The sequence below is a fragment of the Pelodiscus sinensis genome, chromosome 7, assembly GCF_052426305.1.
Source record: "Pelodiscus sinensis isolate ZL-2025 chromosome 7, ASM5242630v1, whole genome shotgun sequence".
Classification (NCBI taxonomy): domain Eukaryota; kingdom Metazoa; phylum Chordata; order Testudines; family Trionychidae; genus Pelodiscus; species Pelodiscus sinensis.
Window position 1 is genome coordinate 35313318 of NC_143058.1, and position 23913 is coordinate 35337230.

The 23913-nt window shown below is 45.0% G+C and overlaps 1 protein-coding gene across 1 annotated transcript in view; it reads right to left on the minus strand.

Moving 5' to 3' along the window:
* Positions 1-23096, minus strand: part of ITGB6 (integrin subunit beta 6) — a 92399-nt gene extending 69303 nt beyond the window's left edge. Inside the window, exon 1 of the mRNA XM_014574716.4 lies at positions 22641-23096. The gene's annotated coding sequence lies outside the window, so the exon portion shown is untranslated. The remainder of the gene's footprint in view (positions 1-22640) is intronic.
* Between the last annotated feature and the right edge of the window lie 817 nt (positions 23097-23913).

A 23913-nucleotide genomic window follows, 5' to 3' on the forward strand; every position in this document is an offset into this window, starting at 1 on the left:
GAGACCATTATATTGACACTATTTTGTTTTGGCTTCACAATTTTAACAAATCAAACAAAAACTATCATAGAATCATAGAACACTAGGACTGGAAGGGACCGCGAGGGTCATCGAGTCCAGTCCCCTGCCCTCACAGCAGGACCAAATACTGTCTAGACCATCCCTGATAGACATGTATCTAACCTACTCTTAAATATCTCCAGAGATAGAGATTCAACAACATCCCTGGGCAGTTTATTCCAGTGTTTGACTACCCTGACAGTTAGGAAATTTTTCCTAATGTCCAACCTAAACCTCCCTTGCTGCAGTTTAAGCCCATTGCTTCTTGTTCTGTCTTCAGAGGCTAAGATGAACAAGTTTTCTCCCTCCTCCTTATGACACTCTTTTAGATACCTGAAAACTGCTATCATGTCTCCCCTCAGTCTTCTCTTTTCTAAACTAAACAAACCCTATTATTTCAGCTTTCCTTCATAGGTCATGTTCTCTAGACCTTTAATCATTCTTGTTGCTCTTCTCTGGACCCTCTCCAATTTCTCCATGTATTTCTTGAAATGCGATGCCCAGAACTGGACACAAAACCAGCGCAGAGTACAGCGGAAGAATGACTGCTCACACCACACCTGTTAATGCATCCCAGAATCATGTTTGCTTTTTTTGCAACAGCATCACACTGCTGACTCATATTCAGCTTGTGGTCCACTATAACCCCTAGATCCCTTTCTGTCGTACTCCTTCCTAGACAGTCGTTTCCCATTCTGTATGTGTGAAACTGATTGTTCTTTCCTAAGTGGAGCACTTTGCATTTGTCTTTATTAAACTTCATCCTGCTTACCTCAGACCATTTCCCCAATTTGTCCAGATCATTTTGAATTATGACCCTATCCTACAGAGTAGTCGCAACCCCTCCCAGCTCGGTATCATCTGCAAACTTTATAAGCGTACTTTCTATGCCAATATCTAAATCGTTGATGAAGATTTTGAACAGAGCCGGTCCCAAAACAGACTCCTGTGGAACCCCAATAGTTATACCGTTCCAGCAGGATTGTGAACCATTAATAACTACTCTCTGAGTACGGTTATCCAGCCAGTTATGCGCCCACCTTATAGTAGCCCCATCTAAGTTGTATTTGCCTAGTTTATTGATAAGAATATCATGCGAGACCGTATCAAATGCCTTACTAAAGTCTAGGTATACCACATCCACAGCTTCTCCCTTATCCACAATACTCGTTATCCTATCAAAGAAAGCTATCAGATTGGTTTGACATGATTTATTCTTTACAAATCCATGCTGGCTGTTCCCTACCACCTTGCCACCTTCCAAGTGTTTACAGATGATTTCCTTAATTACTTGCTCTATTATCTTTCCTGGCACAGAAGTTAAACTAACTGGTCTGTAGTTTCCTGGGTTGTTCTTATTTCCCTTTTTATAAATGGGCACTATATTTGCCCTTTTCCAGTCTTCTGGAATCTCTCCTGTCTCCCATGATTTTCCAAAGATGATAGCTAGAGGCTCAGATACCTCCTCTATCAGCTCCTTGAGTATTCTAGGATGTATTTCATCAGGCCCTGGTGACTTACAGGCATCTAACTTTTCTAGGTGATTTTTAACTTGTTCTTTTTTTATTTTAACTTCTAAACCTACCCCCTTCCCACTAGCATTCACTATGTTAGTCATTCCTTCAGACTTCTCGGTGAAGACCGAAACAAAGAAGTCATTAAGCATCTCTGCCATTTCCAAATTTCCTGTTACTGTTTCTCCCTCCTCACTGACCAGTGGGCCTACCCTGTCCTCAGTCTTCCTCTTGCTTCTAATGTATTTATAAAAAGTCTTCTTGTTTCCCTTTATTCCCGTAGCTAGTTTGAGATCATTTTGTGCCTTTGCCTTTCTAATCTTGCCCCTGCATTCCTGTATTGTTTGCCTATATTCATCCTTTGTAATTTGTCCTACTTTCCATTTTTTATAGAGCTCCTTTTTTATTTTTAGATCATGCAAGATCTCGTGGTTAAGCCAATGTGGTCTTTTGCCATATTTTCTATCTTTCCGACACAGCAGAATAGCTTGCTTTTGGGCCCCTAACAATGTCCCTTTGAAAAACTGCCAACTCTCCTCAGTTGTTTTTCCCCTCAGTCTTGATTCCCATGGGACCTTAACTATCAGCTCTCTCAGCTTACCAAAATCCACTTTTCTGAAATCCATTGTCTCTATTTTGCTGTTCTCCCTTCTACCCTTCCTTAGAATTGTGAACTCTATGATTTCATGATCACTTTCACCCAAGCTGCCTTCCACTTTCAAATTCTCAACCAGTTCCTCCCTGTTTGTTAGGGTCAAATCTAGAACAGCTTCCCCCCGGTAGCTTTTTCAACCTTCTGAAACAAAAAGTTGTCTTCAATGCACTCCAAGAACTTATTGCATAGTCTGTGCCCCACTGTGTTATTTTCCCAACATATATCTGGATAGTTGAAGTCCCCCATCACCACGAAATCTTGGGCTTTGGATGATATTGTTAGTTGTTTAAAAAAAGCCTCATCCACTTCTTCCACTTGGGTAAGTGGCCTGTAGTAGACTCCTAGCATGACATCACCCTTATTTTTAACCCCTTTTAGCCTAACCCAGAGACTCTCAACACTTCCTTCTCCTATGTCCATCTCCACCTCACTCCAAGTGTGTTCATTTTTAATATATACGGCAACACCTCCTCCCTTTTTTCCCTGTCTATCCTTCCTGAGCAAGCTGTACCCTTCCATACAAACATTCCAATTGTGTATTATCCCACCAAGTTTCTGTGATGCCAACAATGTCATAATTGTACTTATTTATTAGCACTTCCAGTTCTTCCTGCTTATTACCCATACTTCTCGCATTTGTATATAAGCATCTAAGATACTGATCTGACCTTGCCTCAATACCGTACTGGAATTTACTGGAGTATAAGTACAATCAATGTGAAGATTGTGTTTGCAAACTAGCGAATGGAACATATTTTGTTAAGTACAGCAACTTTCCAGTAAGGAATGTAGCTTAGTTTTTCTTAAATTGCTGTCAGGTGGATACAAGTCTTTGAACTCAGGGTGCCATTGCAGGTTTGTTTTCTTTAATGCAGTGACAGTCTTTTGACAAAGAACACACGTTGGTTTTCCATTCATCTCTGCAAAAGCGAATTCCATCTCCCAGACAGGGTTGAAAATCCTGTGTTCATCCAGCAAGCAGCTCTTCTTTGTTGCCATTTTTAATGGTTCTGATTAAAAAGAAAATTGTATACTAGGGTTTTGGGTGTTTAGCGTGAAGCTTCAGGTTGTGAGTTTCTTGAGTGATTTTAATGTAAAAAGAAAAATTTCCAAGCCAGAGTGCTCCAACCTGTAGCATGCAGGAAGCTGGGTGAGTCAGGCCAGACATGAGAGGCAAAAAGGACAGGTGCCTGGGAGCTCTGTCCTGGATTCCCAACAGGGCTGATGTCCCCACACGGGAGTCCATCTCTCAGTGCAGGACAGAGGCACGGCTATCGGGCCGCAGCACCAAATCCAAACGTGGCCAGTGTGAGCCAGTCAGCATCTCTCGGGCTCTGCCCAAAAGGCTAAGCAGCCAGCACTTCCCATAACGCCCCGGTGCTCCTGGCACCTTCTTCTTGGGGGCTAGAAACACTGACACTTTGTACTTGTTTACTCCAGCCAGCCCGTCCGCTTGCGTATTTCAATGCTCACTCTGCCTGGGAGACATCTCGCCGTTGTGGAGCGTGTTCCCAGTGGAAGCCTTGTTCAAAGGATCCTACCCACAGGCTGCATGTTGAGCCCTGCGTAAACCCAAACTGCACCGCGGGCCACAAACAAACGGCCTGTGGGCCGCATGTTGCATAGCCCTGCTCTACACTATTTGTGACCAATGAAAAAAGGGAGATGTAGTCACAAGGGCTGGCATTCAGAGCATGGTGTGAAGCTATGTTTTCAGGCTTCTTCAGTGCTGGGTACAAGACTGACATTTTGTGAAAAATTCTTTTGCTGACACGGAGCCTCGGAATACTGTATTTTTTCAAGACAGGCCATGGGATGCTTTATTTTATAAAAATCAATCAATCAATTGAGATCACATGACACTTTAAACAAATACCACACATGATCTTAGCTGAGAAGTGATTTTTTACACTTTGAAGTCCTGATTGGCACATTTAGCTCAAGTGTAGGTTGCAAGCCGCTCAAAACTGCCTAGAGCACTGCTGCTTAAAAAAAATTAAAAAAAAAAAAAAAGGAAAGGAAAGGCTTACCTGTAGGCTCAATACAATGGGTACTGCAGATAGAAGTCACTAAAATGCCTGGCCAGGGTAAATAAATCTTCTGGAGAGTTGACACTAGTATTCTAAACAAACATTAATGATACAGTGGGTCAGAGAGAGAACTATCTTGGGAAAATCCCATGGTACTTTTCATGAGAGGAGAAGAGTTAGCCATAACGACATGGCTAATTTGCCCTTTATTTTCACAATGTAATCTTCTTCACTTCTTGTCCTTATGCCATTTTCCCACAACGCTGTCTGTTAAACATCTCTTTTGTCCTACCCAAGAGAGGGATGCATTTCTATGACTTCTATTTATGTATATTATGTATAGATCACACAGCTTATATACATATAGCTAGTGATTAGAATCCTTTTGGATGAATGGAAATATATAACAGAGACAGTAACTTTATAAAACTTGAGACAACTTTAAAAATAGATAGCTCTTGAATTTTCTGAAGAAATATTTTTGAGTGGAAGAAGTATGGGAATAACCTGCCTATACTTTTGAACCTATTTGTCAAATGTCTCGACATTTTTCCTGCAGGTATTTTAGTCAGTTACAGTTAATCATTACCTGAAACTATGCGAGAAACCTATCTAGAACCAGTGAACAGTGTTACACTGTTGTTTTCTTAGACAGGGAAGAAATGTAGACAGCTGAGTCATAGCTGTCAGTTGTTCATTACACTTACATTTAGTAAACCGACTATAGTATTTTCTAACACTACTCTCATCCTAAGAGATCAGTAACACTGATCTCTGAGGATGAGCTTCTCTAATTTAGGGCAAAATCCCACTTCTCCCATTTAGCAAGGCTAATTGATTTGAGGCGGGAATAGCAGGGAGTTCGGAGGCCATGCACAAAGGACTTCACAACTCCCTGTTGGCTGTGGATCAGGTCTCTCTGAAGAAGCATCTGTGCAGAGTTCAAGGGTGGGTCAGAGAAATGGTGGTGCTATGGAGAAGAATTCTGTCAGCTGCACAGAATCACAAGCTAGGAGTCCTGCTATAGCAGCAACTAGGAACTTTTTGTGACAATACGCTGAGTCCTGGACAAAGATGGTGGGCAGGGAGAAATTCCATTCTGCAAGTCACATTACATTTGTTTACTGGGGTTTGTGCCAGTTATATGAACTTCACCTAAGCTGAAAAATCTAAATAAGCATGTTGGAAGTAGCCTTTGTGCATAAGTCATGCTTGGGTAAATGTAGGTGGTAAAGAATACAGATGATCTCTTACTAATTTCCAGTCTTGCGGAGCATGTAAATCATGTGCTACAGTCAGGGGAGTTACTTCAATTAGTGTCCTTTAAAACACAGTACAGTCAATGGAGTGCTGTTGTTACTCATCTTATACAAGTGAAGTATTTAATATTATCCAATGATATCATTCTTATTTCTAGTTTCTTAAAAATATTCAGCATTTATCACAATTAAAGGATGCTGTGAAAAATGCAGATATAAAAGTTTATAGTTCTCTATTCAAACTTGGGGGGCTTTTGAAATCCACAAAGATCTGACTTCTGTAAATTGCCTGCATAAAACAGTATTCCTGAACTAATCTTGCTTTCACCCGAATTCCCGCATCATAAGTTTGCTAATTTTGCTCAATAACAAAACCTATTTTCACCACCAACTACTGAACTGATTTTATATTGTCACTTCCTTCCAGCTCTTTTATTCCTACTATTTTAATTACTTTTTAAAATTAATTAATTTATTTTGTTGACTCACCAGAGGTCTCCATTTATTTTGTTTGCTTTGCTTTTGGAATAAGCTATCGTAGCCTGATTTTTTTGCTAGTGCTTCAAAAATTATCAGTAATGAACCTTTGGAGACTTCACTTTTTACTTGCATTCTTCTTTCATCAATTTGTAATCTTCATGGAGATTACTCAAAGGATGCATTTTTGCTTTATTAGTTGTTATGGTGATGGGCTTGGGAAGATGTTATAATTATTGTTTACTTGGAAGATGCACCTTTGCTGCAAAATGTATGTTTCATTAAAATCAGTTCTGGCATCGGCACAGACAGAGTCATTAGGCCTTTTCTTGAATGGCCTTCTTGATTAAGAACTTTCTGCATGCTTGTCAGAAACCTTTGCATCTGCTCTTCTTTCGTTTGATTTGTATTATTCCTATTAACTTTGTGCTTAACAGGCACCATCATGGGTTCACTTTCACTGACACATGAGGAGCAAACTCTACCTTCTTGTAACAGGGATCACTGCTTCAGGTCTGAGGAAAGCAGGTGGTATTTTCACCTCCATACTTCTGAGGATCTCTCCAGTATAGGGTAGCTTTAATCTCCAGTGGGCCACCTTCGGAGCTATTTTCGATGAAGTTGCCTGAGGACTGTACCGAATCAATGCATTTATTGGTGCTCCAGTAGCAGTTCATCTCTTATCCAGACCTGTCACTTTCTGTTCAATGGTAATCATGGACTTTCTTTCTGATATCCCCTCTTGGATGGGTAGCCATCAGTTCAGACTCAACATGGTTAAAATAGAGCTTTTTAATACTACCTCATTCTTGATCTCTGTACACATCATCAGTCTGCTTGTCTCTCAGATCTATAACCTCAGTATACTTTTTGACTCACATGTCTCTGTAGGTCTTCACATCCAGGCTATGCCCAAATCTTGTTAATTATTTTCTGCCTAGTATCAAGCTAAAGCCTTTCCCCTACCCATCTGCACTGCTAAAACTCTCTTCTGGCAGTCAGCATCTCACATCTTGATTACTGCATCATACTTGTGCTCGGCCTAGACAAAGACAACAATGTGTAATTCCTGTCCACTCTGAATACTGCTGCCAAAGATCATGCTCCCGGATTTTCACTCCGACCATATCTTACTCTGTTGGCCCCCTCATTCTCTATGACATTAAATAAAAGTTTCACATTCAAGGCCTTTCATGGTTTTACGCTCCTCCTCTCTTTTTTTCATTCTCTGTCAAGATGCTGACTTCCTCCTGCACTGGGCCCAGTGTCAGCCTCCACTGCATACTTGTTACCTTTTCAAACAAGTACCTTTGGGCTTTCTCCTATGCTGTTGCCTCCCCTCCCCGTCCCTCCCCCTCCCTCCCCTGAGGTGGGAGGAGCTCCACACGCACAGCTGCAAAATGTTACCTCATTATTCTTTTTCAGATGTCTCCGTAAAGCTCTCTTTTTTGTGATGCTTTTCTGGCATCCCATGGTGTCCCATCACAGCAAACATGTGGGAGTAATTGCAGGAGAAACCCTGCTCAGTCCTTCGATTCATGAGAACTCTTTTGTTAGAGCTGGAACAAACACGCAGAAAAATCCCAACTACAGGTTTGTATTTTCTTATGTGTTGTTAGTGATAGTGAATTAGGAGTTGAGTTTCAGATCCCACTGCAACTGAAAGTCCAGGCCACACCAGTGGTTTGAGAGACCCTCACTTCAGTGGCACTTGTCTCAATGAGCTTCTAAAAATGAAATCTTGATACTCACAGCACAGTCATCTTTTGGAGGTGCCCCAAATCCAGTCAGCATTATTTTAAAAGAACAAACCCAACAATCAGTTGACAATTTCTTATATCCAAACCCTTGGCAGAGGAACAGTCCATCAGCTTCCATAAATTGCAAGCTTCAGTGAACCAGAGCAATCTGCCAGGTTAATGAGTTGTGTGTAGTTAGTAAAAGATACCAAGAATCCAGCTGAGTATATAGCAATGCTTCTTAGATTATCATGGTCCATGACTTAAAATTTCAATGTAACTGATGAATCACTCAGGCTTATCGCAATATTTATTCTAAAAGGAGCAGTCATCCAGAAATGAACGTAATATGACAAAGTCCGAGTGGACAAATAGGAATCTGCTAGGAGAAAGTTTGTCTGTGTGTGGATCTCTGTGTCTAGAAATGCCTCTTATACAGTAAGAGTTTAGGCCCACCAAATTTGATATACAGCTTCCTCATATCATAACTTAAAGCAAGCTAAAGATTTGATTGTGCCAGGAAAATGGGATGTGCATTGATTGGGATTGCTTCTCAGAAAACCATACAGAAAGACAGAATCACCACGCAGGTGAAAAAGGCTGGCTGGGGGTACACCCTCTTCAGCCCCGTTTGGGACTGCCCCAGCCCCAAGCCTTCCACCACCCAGGTGCGCTTTAGGGAGAGCAGGGGAGCTAAAGCTGCCCCTGACCCTGGTTCATACAGGAACATTGCTGGCTGTTCCCCTTCATTATGGAGCGAGGGGGAAGTGCACAGTTTGCTGCATTCCTGACTTTGGCTGGGAAGTGCACGGGGCAAATGAATGTGAACCTGCCCCAGCTGCGGGACACGTATCTCTCCCCCTAATGTACCTGGTGTAGCTGCACTGGCCATGGAGAAGCACTTCTCACCTGGTCCCAAGCTGCTGTGATGAGAGAGGGCTAGGGTAGTCCTCTCTCCCCAGGGCAGCATGCATACTGAACCCCGCATCTCCAGCCCCACCACAGAGCAATGACTTAAATGAAGCCTGTACATTTTAATTTTATTTTCCAAAAAGGAAAAATGAATTGAGTTAAGGACCTGGGTAAATCTTCTAGTATTAAATATTGCTTTTGTTTAGTCCACAGGAAAAGGATTAGACAAATGAATCAGTGTTCATATGAGACAAGCATTTTACCTGGGCTTGTACACAAGGCGTGAAGACATTAGATCATAATTTAAATGTGCAAACAAATGAATTTCTTAGATGCTAAGGACATTCTCATTTCAGTCAAGGTACCAGCATCATTTCTAGGGGATGGATGATAAATTTTCTATTGGGAAAAAAATTGTTTGATCTCTAAAGTTAGGCAAATATAGTTATTGTTAGATACCTTAATAAGGGTCCTGATTTTTACACATTTCTGAGCACTGTGTCTTCCAGTCAAGTCTGTGGGATTTGCAGCATCTGAGTATGGCCTCTTAGGGACCATGTGCCAGTTATGGATATCTCAAGAGCACAACTGAATAAGACAAGAGTTCAGTGGGAAAAAATAATATGTGATCATAAAAATAATGCATTGTGACCAAGGAAGCACAATTAGGATTGTATAGGCAACCTTAATTCTGGTACTTTCTTACTGCTGAATGCTTGGCTTTGCAATCATAATATCCTTTTAATGTAATTTATTTGTATGAAATTCCCACCCACACATGGGTCTCTATTTCATACAAGGAGAGTGTACCACAGTAAAACAGCATCAAATATTTGTTTCACATCTGACTTGGCAACCCATTCTTTTTATAGCTGACTGTGCTTACTTGGTTTGCCCATAAAGAACTCTGTAAGATTCAGGATTTTTTAGATCTAGATCCAAATTACATCTTTCCTACTGGTGGGCGTTGGAAAACTGCACAAACACCAGCTCCTAAATACCAGAAACTTTTCAACTGATTTGTTAAAAGGTCAAATTAATAATCTAAAGTCTTTTAAAAGAGATGTTTAACACAGCAGGGACATGACCTATGAAATGGATAGTAGATTTTTAAAGTGAGAAAATACAAAGACCCATAGTTTGGATGTGTATGTTGCTGTGTAAGGGATAAGAAATACAAAGTAAGAATCTGTATCCCTACATTCATCCCTAAAAAGAAGCAGAGAATCTCTGTTCACTTACTGGAAGAAAGACCAAAATCATTCTACCATATGCTGTGTTAAGACAAAAAAATTATACCGTAACTGCCCCCTGCTGGCCCAATGGGGTTATAGCTGTCTTGGTCTTTTGTCTGTCCTTTGTTGCCCCTCTGTGGTCATTCTACAGTATAAACTTTCCCTCCTACTAAACCACTCCATTTCCATTTTAAGAGAAACAATTGAATTCGAGGCACATCCCATTGTCTTGGCATGAACAAACCCTTATCTTGCTTTAAGTTATGATAAGAGGCAGCTGCATACCAAATTTGGTGGGCCCAGCTCTTACTGTTTAGGAGGAGTTCTTGAACAAACAGACTCACAGATGAGCAGACAAAGTTTCTAAAATATATAGTAGATTATACCCATTTGGAGTATCACAACCAATTTTCTTTTGTAGGGATGTATATACAGTAAACTTCCGATAATCCTGCACCTTTAGGACCCAGGGGTGCCGGATTATCAGATATGCCGGAGTACCGGAAGGGGGGTATTGGGGGTTCTAGGGGTGTGGGGTGAAGGAGTCAGCGGGGGACTGCGCAACGTGGGAGAGGGCGGTGTTACGGGACCAACCCGGCAGCAGCCCAGCTGCTCTGCCTCTGGCTTCCCCAAGTCAGCCGCTGGTCAGTTTCAGCAGCAACGGACTTGGAGAAGACAGGGGCAGAGCAGCTGGGGTGCTCTGCCCCAGGGCTTCCTCAAGTCCACCGCTGTTGGAACTGACCAGCTGCAGACTTGGGGAAGCCAGGAGCAGAGCAGCTCCAATTGTCCGGCTGGCCAGAGCACTTCTGGGTTCCAGTTGGTGCCGGACTATCAGGAGTGCTGGACCACTGGATGTCGGACAATTGGAGTTTTACTGTATTCAGTTTAGGGAAAAGCTACCAAACTTATAAAAGGTCTGGACTGCTTTTAGTATGATGGTAGGGGAATTTAGGTCAATTTTCAGTGTTGCCAACTCTCATGGTTTTCGTCAATAGTCTTGTGGTACTTGGCATTTTTTTTAGAGCCTCAGCTGCTGGAATCAAAAGACTGGATGACAATCTCAGTTTTCATTTAAAGACAAGACACTTGCAGTACCTCAGAGTACATAATGCTTAAGCTATAGATTCCCTCTCAACGTAGGATTAAACCAGTGATGGGCAACCATGAATCATGAGTGGGCCTCATGAGTGGCCCCTCCTTCACCTCAGTTGGCTGCAGCAGCCCTGGGGCACACTAGGGTTCCACCTGTGGCCTCATGACCTCCCTCCTTCATGCATTGGAGCCCCACACACATCTGCTCCTTCCCTTCCCTCCCTGCACTTTTGGAGTGCACAAATCTCCTGATTCACGCTGCATCACCATTCCTCCTCCTCCCTCCCAGAGCTTGAACAGCTATGAACAGCGGATTTGTTGTGTTCCAGCTTTGGGAGGGAGGGGGAGAGGAGAGAACAAAGTGCTGAGAGGGAGGAGGAGGAGCAAGTAACTGCAGGGCTCTGGTGTTCCAGTGTGTGAGAGGTGCATGAGTGAGGGAGGCAGGCAGCAGGTTGCCCACCCTTGGATTAAGCTATCACTAGTGTTGAAACCAGAAATAATTTTTTCATTACAGCATGTTTGTATTGGGATATTTTTACCTTCCTCTAGAGCACTAAGCTGGCACCATACGAGAGTTTCACATTCGCTTGTCCCATTTGGTTGGTATTCTTGCAGTTGAGAGGAGGGAATTCATGTATCTTGGCCTGTTTTCTATTTCAACGCTAATGCTAAAAAAATGCAAATTAACTGGTGTATAGAATCTTGTAACATCAAATTAAGCTTTGTACCCAACCAATGTCTCTCCCAATGGATATCACATTGGAAAACTAAATTGGAGAATTCCTGTGAAGTCAGGCTAACTGACCTCTACATCCTCTTGCTCTGAGCAGGGGTCTATGAATGTTTTCCCAAGCTCCAGGAAAGTCAATAAGTGAAGCACTCTGAAAGGGGTCTTGAGTGAGGAGTGCTGGATGATTCCTTTTCAGTAGTTTTATTTCTCTTATTTTGTGCTTAGCACAATCAATGGTGCATTCAGTGCTGTTTATGCTTAGATATCATAGTGATAGGGTCTCATGGCTTGTCTACACAGTGCTACTGTATGTGGGTAGGCTCTAGCTAGCGTGTATTAATACAATCCATGTGAACAGTGCTATACATAAATATAGGAAGTAAGTACCTTTTAGTTGGTGCCAGTAGGATCTATGCAGGGCAGATAAAGTGCAACACACATTTTTAATTTGACCAGTAAAGACTAAGCTATATATGATGGTGACCTTGTTGAGTACATCTTGCTATGCTCTAAGAATACGTCTATACTAAAAGACAAAGTCAAATTCAGATACAGAACTTTAACTATGTTAATTGCATAGCTGAAGTTGAAGTAGCTTAACTTGGATTTTGGCACGGTCCACACTGTAGAAAGGCAAAGGAAGAAACTCTTCCTTGGACTTCCCTAACTCCTCATGAAAGCAGGCTTACTGGCATCCAGAGTACCCCTCTCACTTTGAATTAGCTGTCTTAACTAGGCTGCTAATTCAAACCCTAGAAGTCGACAGCGGCAGCTTTGATCTTCCTCTGTAGTGGAAGGGAACAGGCTCTTCAGTTGGATCATCCAGAAATATTGAGCATGTTTCAAGCTTTTAAAGTAGAGTTTATTATGAGGATTGCACAAGTCTACTGTGTTAAGATTACTGGTATTTTAGACTGAGTAATTCTGAACACTTTAGCACTTTCTCTGTTTACTCAAAGTTTGAAACACCATCAGTATGCTATTTTGGTTAACTGTGATGGATAACTACAGCTGATGAGACAGCATCTGCTTTTGTGTTTTCAGTAAATCAGGCTGCAAATAATTAATTCAGATTTCTGGAATCTGCCTAATGAACGGGAAAAAAGCTTGCTGCATTCAGTGCCCTGGAATGCTCTTTCACCATCAAGTTATATTTGATATTGTACTAGCTGAAGACTGTTCTGCTCTTCTCCTTATGACTGATTCTTCTTAGAGCCTCACCATCAATTAGCAAAACAAATTATTTCTGCTGATGGTGGACTGGGGTAGAAAAGGATTTTTGTTCTTCTTGAAGCATTAACTATCTCCATGACAGGATTCAGTCCTGAAAACACCTATTAATTACTCACTCACATGCTTACTATCTTGTCCTATTAAAATCAAAAGATTACTTATGCCAGTAAACCCTATTGATGGTAGTGAACATTTGCAGGGTCTATATCATGTTTATACTTCAAGCAATATTCCGTAATTGCTACAGGGATTGGGTTCTGGCACACTGCCACCAGCCAGCTGGGGCTCTCTATTTCTACCCATGGCCATTCTTCTACCCCGCCTCAGGCAGGCGAGGGCATGCGAGGAAGGATGGGACTTGCCGGCTGCTGACAGCCCTGCTTGCTGCTGCATCCCGCCAGGGTTTCCCAGGGATGGGGCTCCCTGAGGATGAGACCTACTTGTGCCACGTCTGCCCCACCTGGCTGTGGTCCTGCTGGAGCACAGATATTGCCAGACCACACAATTCCGGATTTAAGAGGTTTAACCTGATGTAGAAGCAGTTATAATTTTTTTTTCTATTTTGATGATGCTGTAAGCCTGTTAGGCTGCCTGGAGGGGTTCCTCCGCCTCCAGGCCAGTCCACCCCACTATACAAACACCCAAAATATCCTTAAGTCAATAGTTTCAATCACCCGTCCGGGTCCAGGTTGAGGTGAAAGGCAAATTGTTCAGAGCCCAGCCGTGCTTCAGGCTGGGCGAGAGGCAAAGATTTCTACACGGGGTTGTGTCTTAGTCCTGGTGCAGGGCGGACAGCAGACAAACAAACCCAGGGTATGTCTACACTACCCCGCTAGTTCGAACTAGGAGGGTAATGTAGGCATACCGCACTTGCAAATGAAGCCTGGGATTTGAATTTCCTGGGTGTCATTTGCATAAGCCGAGCGCCGCCATTTTTAAATCCCGGCTGGTTTGAACCCCGTGCCACGTGGCTACACGCGGCATGAACTAGGAGTAACGGTAGTTCGAACTAGGAAGCCTAGTTCGAACTACCTAGTTCATGCCGCGTGTAGCCACGTGGCACGGGGTTCGAACGAGCCGGGATTTGAAAATGGCAGCGCCCGGCTTATGCAAATGAAGCCCGGGAAATTCAAATCCCGGGCTTCATTGGCAAGTACGGTATGCCTACATTACCCTCCTAGTTTGAACTAGGAGGGTAGTGTAGACATGCCCCCAGTTATTCCCCAGTCTAACAGGCTCGGCCTTCCTTCAGGTGGGCCGAACCCAAATACCCAGGTAAGTAGTTCCAGCCCTAGCTCAGGGCAAACAGTTCACAAACGCCTCACGCTACTAGTCTTAGGAGTCCGGTCTCTGATGCAGGCAGGACTACAACCCTGGCCCTAGGTCAGGGTGAGCAACAACAGTTTCCCAGTTTCAGGGCTCAAGCCTGGTCAAGCCTTTCCCTTAATTAGGAAACCTTGCCCTGGTGCAGGACAGGCATCAGGCAACAGTGTATAAGTTCAATTAGCCTTGGCCCTAGGTCAGGACGGGCAGCACCCAGAGACCCAGGAACCCAGGCCTGATTCCAGGCTGGACAACAGTTAAGCAGTTTAACAGTTTAGAGGGCGGCCAGGCCCTGGTTCAGGGCGTGGCAGCAAACAAACCAGTCTTGGGGTCTCCTTGCTCAAGAGGGTGGCAGGCAGTTTGTCTGGAGTAGTGGTGAGGGGGAGACTGCCACTCGGTAGGTGGATGGCAGGGGGGGAAGCAGGCCCACCCACTCCACTGCACCCCAGCCTCCCCCTGCCCATAAAAAACTAACTGAATTTGAATTAGTGCATTTAGACTTAAAAACTAATTCGAATTAGTGTTTTGCTAATTCGAACTAGCGTGTCCACACTGATTGGATGCTGGATCACATTTAAGGGCAGCTGAAATTGGTTCCGGCAGGGCATCAGGTCAGTAGTTGCTTTGTGTGGCTGCTGTCTGAGGCTCGTGCTTAAAGGGACCCCCCTGGACAGCTGGTTCTCAGCTTTTCTGCTTGCTTTCCTACCTCGCCGAGCGTTTTTCTCTCCGCCTGCCGGTGTTGGTGCTTCCCATTGGGGACGCCGCTGCAGTTGGCAACATGGAGCTAGAGCTCACCCTGGGCATGCTGCTCCAGTTTTTGGACTTGCTGCTGCAAGCCTGCCAGCAATGGGTGGAGGCTGCCTTGCACCACCTGGTGCACATCAGCCCCCTGCCTCTCCCCCTGGCCTCCCCTGGGGTCGTGGAGGAGCAGCAGCAGCGCCCAGACGCCAGCGTGCCCCGCCGCATCTGGCATCTGAGCACCAGCAGCGACTGGTGGGACCACATCGTCCTGGAGTGCTGAGGAGACAGACAGTGGACCCAGAACTTCAGGATGAAGAAGGACACCTTCCTGGAGTTCTGCGAGTGGCTCGCCCCTACTCTGCGGTGACGGGACACTCGCATGAGGCCCGCCATCCCCCTCCAGAAGTGTGTGGCCATCGCCCTGTGGAAGCTCTCCATGCTGGACAGCTACCGACCTGTCGGGAACCAGTTCGGCGTGGGGAGATCCACCGTCAGAGCAGTGCTCATGCAGGTACGGCACCCACCGGCCACTAGGCCAGGGGGGAGCGAGGCTGCAAGGAGGGGTTGGGCCACCCCAGGGAAAACGTGGGGAGAGGAGGTGAAGGTGCCCCGCACTGGAGGGTTCGGTCTGTCCCAGCCATACTACACGCCACCAGCGGGGGTTGCTTCTGGGAGTGAGGCATGGGGCAGTTCCAGGGAATGAACACTCCCAGCCACCTGGGTGCCCCAGTGATTCGCAGTTTGCTGTGTCCCTCTGCAGGTGGTTTAGGCCATCAACCAGGTGCTGCTCCGCAGGGTGGTCCGCCTCACTGACCCAGATGCCATCATCTGGGAGTTCGGTGTCCTCAGCTTCCCCAACTGCAGGGGGGCCATCGACAGGATGCACATCCCCATCCATGCCCGGAAACACCAGGCCTCCCAGTACATCAACAGGAAGGGGTACTTCTCCATGCTCCTGCAGGCCGTGTGTGACCACCGGGGCCAGTTCACGGACATTAATGTGGGCTGGTCTGGCAAGGCACACGACACCAGGGGTGTTCCGCAACTCCTCCATGTGCCAGAGGCCGCATGCCAGGACCTTCTTTCCCGACTGCCTCATCAGGGTCGGGGACGCGGATATGGACATGCCCATGTGCCTGGTGGGGGATGCAGCCTACCCCCTACAGCTCTGGCAGATGAAGCCGTACACAGGACACCTCAACCCTCCCACCAGGCCTTCAATTCCAGGCTCACCAGGGCCTGCATCGTGGTCGAGGGGGCTTTCAGACACCTGAAAGCCAGAGTTAGGTGCCTCCTCACCCGCCTGGACCTCGCCAAACACAATATCCCTCCCGTGGTGGCAGCATGTTGTGTGCTGCACAATTTGTGTGAGCGGAAGGGGGAGGCTTTCCTGTCAGCCTGGATGGCTGAGGCTGACCGCATGGCTGGCCAGTATGCACAGCCCCGCACCGCCGCTGTCCGGGAAGCCCAGCGGGGGGGAGGGGGCATGGGGGGCGGGGAGGCGTCCAGATCCGGGAAGCCCTGAGGGAGAACTTCCAGGTGGAGGAGGACTGAACTCTCCCTGCATGCCCCACTGGGGCCTTCTTCCACCCCCCCTCCTTCCCCTTTCCCCTCCCTAACGTCAAATAAAGACACCTGTTTTGCCAACAAAAATCTCTTTTTATTTTACATAACTGGGGTGGGGGTTGGGAGGAGTGAGGATGGGAGAGAGGAGGGGGAAACCTGGGAGGAGGGAGCTGGAAGGGGGTGGAAGGGGAGGAAGGGAAGGGAAAGCTTAGGGTTGGGGATCCTGCTGGCTCTCCCGTCTCGCAGCACTGAGGGTGCGGGGGCGTCGGGGGGGAGTGGGTGTAGAGGGTGGAGCAGGAGGGAAGGGGGGTGCGGAGGAAGCAGGAGGGGGAGCAAGAGTGGGAGGAGGAGCGAGAGCTGGGGCGGCCACAGGGGCTGGAGCAGGAGGCAGGAACCTGTCCACCAGGGTCTGGAGGTGACCTCTGAGGGCACAGCTCTGCTCCTCCAGCACCTCCAAGCTCCGCTGCCACAGCCACAGGTCCTCCCTGACCCAGTGCTCCTGGATGCGGATCTGGTGCTCCAGTAGCTGCAGGTGCCACCGCTGGTGGTCCTCCAGGTTCCTGGTGCACCTGCTGGCCCGGAAGTGGGTGGCTGTTGCTGGTGTGGTGGTGTGCCATGCCGTGCTGTCCCAGGTGCTGTGGCTGTGGTGAAACAAGAGCAGCGGTCAGTTCTCCATGGGGACATGGTGGGTGAAACCCAGCCCCCCTCTGCAAGGTGAGGTTGGCATGTGGGGAATGGTCCAGGGCCCCTGCATGACACCCAGCTGCTGCTCCATGGTGGACAAGGCTCAGGGCCACGGTCCCTGGGCTCCCTCTCCCCCCACCCTCCCCATACACATAAGGGGAGCATGATGGCACTCACATGTGGAGCCCTCCCCGGCCTCAGATGACACAGCCGATGTGCTCTGTGGGGTGCCTCGGGGGTCCTGGGCAGGCTCCCTGCAGGCTCCTGGGTCTCGGCGTCCTCCTCCTCCGTGTCCAGGACTGGTCTCTCTGCCCCGGGGTCGATCACCACCCGGGGGGCATGGACGGCGTGAGCCCCCAGGATGCGGTCCAGGGCCTCAAAGTGGGGGCAGGCTTCTGGGTCGGCCCCTGGCTGGGAGGCCCTGGAGTAGGACTGCCACAGGTCCTTGACCTTGCAGCGGACCTGCTTCCAGGTCCGCATCTGTTCTCTGGCGGCCAGGCTGTCAGCCATGCGGCTGTAGATGGCTGCGTTCCTGTGGCTAGTGCACAGAGCATAGACGTTGGAGGCTTCCCCCCAAACCTCGATGAGGTCCACGATCTACGCACTAGACCAGGTGGGCACCCGCCTCTTGCGGCCCCGGGCAGGCTCCTGTGAGCCGCCAGCCTGGTCCTGGGAAGAGGCAAAGGGCTGGCTGGCAGCGGGTGGCTGGCTCATCCTGTGCCAGGTGCAGGGTCTGCTGGCTGGGTGCTGGCAGGCTTGCAACTGGCACGAGCACTGTAGCCAGACTGTGCCCCTTTAAGGGCTCCGGGGCCGGGAGTGGGGCAGAAGAGTTTCCCTGGTTGTGCCCAGAGTGGCCACCAGGGCAAGCTGGGAAGGGTTAGCCTCCAACTAGTTTGAATTAAGTGGCTACACAGCCCTTAATTCGAACTAGGCGTCAATCCTCATAGAATAAGGTTTACCTAGTTCGAATTAAGCTCTCCGCTAGTTTGAATTAAGTTTGAACTAGCAGTTTGCCTGTGTAGCACCTATGAAAGTTAATTTGAACTAATGGCTCTTAGTTCAAATTAACTTTGTAGTGTAGACATACCCTTAGTGCTTTGGACACAGCTGCTGATCCAAGTGATCAAACATTAACAATGCACTAAGCTCACTGCTTCATTTTGTGGTGATTATGAGACAGCAAACTCGCCAATGCACTTCAGCATCACGTCCCGATCTCTAAATACAAATCCTTTTTTGTTTTTCTACACTTCAGAAGCATCTCCTTGTGCAAGGGAGCCAACAGCCTTCTCGGGCCCCTGGGTAAGCTGGAAGGGTTTGGTTCTGTGCTCCCAGGAGGGGCAGGGACTCTGGTGGAAGGAAAAGGGGTGGAGACAGCTGGTCCTCAGCACTACTGGAAACACAATGCACCCCCACCCCAGTCCTCAGCAGTGACCGGAGTGTGCCATGCAGTGCCCCCATCTCCACAGGCAGCCCTAAGAGCCAGTCAGAGCATGTTTGCGTAAGGCAGATGAAAATATGCTAGAAATAGTCTTGGAAAATCTCAGCTGTAGGCACCATCAACTGCAGTGCTCTGGCATGTGCTTCATATAATCACTGAGAACCATGCCAGTTTCTGAGAAGGACTGAGCAGCAGATGTTTCTAGTTGCAGCAGATATCAGCCTAGAAAAAGGTGCATGAGAATGAGGCTGGCAAGTCACTGATGTATACATTGAACAGTAGTAGTGAAAGTCTTGAGGAAAACTGTTAACTTCCTACTTCTAGGCACTGCAATAGTCTCCATGTATAGTCTAAATAGCCTATTTTGGAGGAAGGGCTCTACTGCGTCAACAACCTGGGGCAACTCAAGAGCGTTTACACAGATGGCCACTTTGCTACAGCGATGAAATCCAGGAAGATGGCTCCTGTCTTTAGATTTTGTTGAAAACCATTTTTTATAAAGACATAATCATAGGTGCTTCCTCCTTTCCTGCACCCCACCTGCTCAGCCCGCAAGACATTGATCTGCCAATGAATCACTCCAGAGTTGGACAAACATTAAAACACTTTAAGACACAAACTGACAGCAAGCCATATTGAGGGGAGCCCTTGCCCAGCATGAGAATGGAATAATCTTTGCTTGATACCATGTACATGGTAGCTTCTTCTTATTCAGAACCCACATATTAGTGAGCCATTCTGATGCCTTTGGCCCAAGGTACTTAAGAAATTCTAGCAAGATGTTATCATGTCCTGCCATTTTGCTTGGTTTGAAGGAGTTAAAGGTTTTATCTAGTTTGTCAATTTGATTGACTGATTGACTCCTGCCCACATTCTGATGTTGAAATTGATGCCATTCATTATGTATGTTGTGTTTAAATTGCTTCTTCAGCAGAACCTTTGCTACTTGCAGTCTCACTGCAATCTTGCAATCACACTGGGAAATTTTGGCCTGGAGATAGTTGAACAGCAACCAGCTGGTTATCACTTCTGGCTGAAACAAGTCAATAAATTCCTTCCACCAAATGAGCCTATCACTATCTAGAGACTCAGTCAGATGGTCTGCAATGTCTGAGTCCCCAGATAATTCAAATGTGATGTCAGCTAACTTGTTAGTAATTTAATTTAGTAAGTAAAGTCTCAAGTGCAACACTCTCTGTCCTATCTTAATTGGAGTGTTTCTAGTCAAACTTCATGACCAGGTACAATAAACATTTTTTAAACCGATGATTTGATTTTAGGATGTGTATTAATGGCCTGACCTTCCAAAAATGCTGAATCCACCCTGGGAAGAGCAGAATATCCTTGTGACAGGGCAAGGTCCTTCTCCTTTCTTTTTTTAATCAACAAACCTCTCAGAGATCTTCTGGTCAGATAGCTCATGGTTTACCTCACTTTGTTCTCCCCACTACCATACAAACTCATCCAGCTCCATAGTTGCAATATCATTCAACCCTTAGCTTGCTCAGTCAATGAGGAAGCACAGAAGGTATCTTCACTCAGAATGCTCAGGCACACCTGCAATCTCTCTCTAACCCTGAGTACTTCCTGTGTATCCCTGTTCTACTCCTTAGATAATGGGCTTATTAGTCTTTTGGGCTCTTCTTAGCCTATCCCAAGCTACCAATTAGGCACAGGTCTTAATCAGGGCTATTCTAGAGCAACTACTTGTAGTGGCAGTGATCAGAGTGCTGTATCAGTTTCTGTTTTCCAGCATTCTGTCATAATGCTCATCTCCAATTATTTTCAATTGGGCCTTACCGCACACAGCTCATGGTTCTAGTCAGGTGTTGCAGGCCTTTTTTCACCTACTTTCTACTGATTCCCACAAATGAGAAATTATTAGCCTTTACTACTACCAAAACTCTCTTGTTGAAAGAAACATTGAATATGTGACTCCCCCATTCACCCAATGAAGCAAGACAGCTTCAAAGATTGATACGGAAAATATTTGGAAGAATACAAAGACTAATTGAGGCAGTGGACACTAAGGACACATAACTTACTTGTATTGGAATCATCAAGAGTTTTGCCACTGACTTCCCTAGAGTAGGACTGGCGCCCGGCTCTTACTACATTTAAACTGCAGAGCTGCAGCGGGGGTAGTGCTGTCCTTTTCGGTTAATTGTGTAGTCGATACAAATTGTATCAACTACATGATAACCTAATTACCTGCCCATAACAACCTTAGATTTCATAGCAGCCTTCAACTACCTGAAAGGGGTTCCAAAGAGGATGGAGAGAAGCTGTTCTCAGTGCTGACAGATAACAAAATAAGGAACAATGGTCTCAAATTGCAATGGGGGAGGTCTAGGTTGGATATTTCACTAGGAGGGTAGTGAAGTACTGGAATGGGTTACCTAGGGAGGTGGTGGAATCTCCATCCTAGAGATTCTGAAGTCCCAGCTTGATAAAGCCCTGGCTGGGATGATGTAGGTGAGACTGATCCTGCTTTTAGCAGGGGGTTGGATTCGATGACCTTCTAAAGGTCTCTTCCAGCCCCATGATTCTCATATCATTATTGCCTTTCAGGCACTATAGGGGAAGTGACTTGCCCACAGTGGCTAACCCCAAGTCCTGCTCCAGTGTCCTGACCATTAGAACCACACTGTTGTCTGAGTATTTTTTTATGTGATGGGCAAGTTCTGCCAATCCCTCTGGGGAAAGCCTTAAATGTGCTAGAACCAATTTAATTATTATTTCTCTTGCCAGTAGTGACTACAGTCTTCAGTCAGAATCAGAGCTGAATTGTGCAACACTTAGTAAGACAGCCCGCATCCCAAAGAACTTGGCAATCAACACAAATAAATCCATGCAGATTGTGGGAGGTCAAGATTTGGTCTACACCCTTTGCTCATTACAAAGGATCATTTAGTGGAAACTTCAACAATTATGTTGAGAAAAAGAGTGTGGGAGCAGTGGGGATGGGCTGAAAGAATGATGGGATTGTCTCCTTCCATTTCAGTGTAGGAGTAGAGGGTTTTCTGAACTAGTGAAAATGGGCAATTTAATGTCTTGCCTGTGGCCTTCATGGGTCTTTCCCAATGGGATTCCATGGGCTGTGTGCAGTAATAGCTATAATGCTATGAATGATTATTAAAAATAAATTATAGCAGTTAAGCATAGCTTTATCTTCTCTGTTTTAAACCTGGGTGAAGTGTTCAGTCACTGTGTTAATATATCATTTTTTTCATTAATAGGATTTTAGCATCATTTGATCAGATCACTAAAAACAGCTATTTTTGCATGATTATTAATAATTAACAGTTGAAGAGTGCATGGAAGTTGTATAGAATTATAAATTGGATGTATTATGTGGGACTGGATTCTTGGCAGACTTTACAGATTATTCTAATACATGTTTATAATCATATTTATATATTTTAGACCTCTTAATGCAGCAGAATGTTTGAAACTACCACCTGTGACTAATTACCTTCACCATTCCAGTTTTAATACAAAAGAAATAAAGACTTGGGTCATAGTGACACTTACAAAACATCTAAAACTGCTATATGAAGAAAGAGTGAACACTCAGCCAAATAACCCCCAGAAAAAGTGATAAAGTAAAGGAAATGCTAGAAGATCCTTAAATGTTAACTACACAAGCTGCTACCCAATATCAAGAGATACTGAAGACACACTCACAAATATGTCTACTTTTCAATGTATTTTAGAATGAAACACATCCTCTTTAGCAATCAGCATTATCTTTAAAAAATCTGTTGTGTGAACTGAGCCAAAATGTGATTACTTATAAATATATTTATGAATTCTTCATAGATGTATATTTCTTCTATGCCCAGATGAAGATTAAAACAACAAGAATACAGATCTAGAACTTATGTAGCAAGTTTTTTCAGCCAGGCATTATTGTAAGATTTTTTTAGCCATGCATTATATCACTTACCTTTCAGGACAGGCCTTTAATTTCAGAAAATGATGAAAGATGTTATCATACTCATTTTCAAAAATCTTCGCTAGACATAATTATCTTTGCTGTGGTAATAAACAGATTCCAAGTGTTCCGGTATTAATAGTCCTTAAGTACCTCATAAGCTTTAATTATCCTTCCACAAGTTAAAATGAATATTTTGGGTGAAGCACATGGTTTTAGAAGACTATGAAGATACAGCCCTAGTAAAAAACAGAATGTCTGGTTGATTTACATGAAATACCAAGTGCTTGTGCGAGAAAAGGTTAAAATTAGATTGACGAGCAAATGTGTTACCAGACTGCTGGCTGACAAATGGCAAAGCTATGCCAATGTATTACTTATATTGGAACTGTACTAAGAGTAAGCAGGAAGATAAATCTTATGTGCTAGAATACATTCAAACATAGCATAAACAAAGAATGCTGGGGTGGCCACAACAGAGGCATGCCGGGGATTTACATATTTTGTGGCACTAAAATACAGCATTGGTACAATTTAACAATTAGATATGGAGATCCTGACGCCTGTTTTGTGAACAAGTCAAGAGAGGCTGCTTTGATGGTATACAAATGCGTTTATAATATTCCTGTTGGATGAATATACATCAGTTTCTGATAAATAAATGTCTTTCACTAACCACGGTGACTAAAGGCCCCTATGGCCTAAGAGACTCTTTCTTAGTTAGGAGAAACAATGGAAATGGGAATTAATCATATAATACAGTGACTCCCATCTTGACTAAGATCTGATCTCTTCTTGGTGGTGAATGAAGAGCAGTCTGGTCATACAGAAGTGGCCCTCTTTTTTCCAGCTATTTCCATAGTGATCCAGGCTTTCAGCCAAATTATGACCATTTAGGACAAAAATTTCAAGTGTCCATTAATTGTACATGCATCGCTTGAGACATCATGGGCATTATATGTGAGCTGGAGTGGTGGTTGCTTAGCCTATCTGAAAATTAGGTTCTAGATTAATCAAGCTAGATATTCAAAAACTGAGGCACCAAAAATATAGTGGCCACTTTAAAAAATATAGGCCTTAATGACTTATCAGTTCAGTGGATAGGTAGTCTGATACTTGTATGATGTTTCTACAAAATGTAGGTATTATATCTAAATAGAAGGAAAATGTTATAAATATTTCAGGCTGCTACTCTGTAATCACCACCTCACCATGCTGCTATATGTGCATTTTAAACAACAACAGTTTTAAAAATTTAGCATGCAGAACCCTTACTCATGATGGA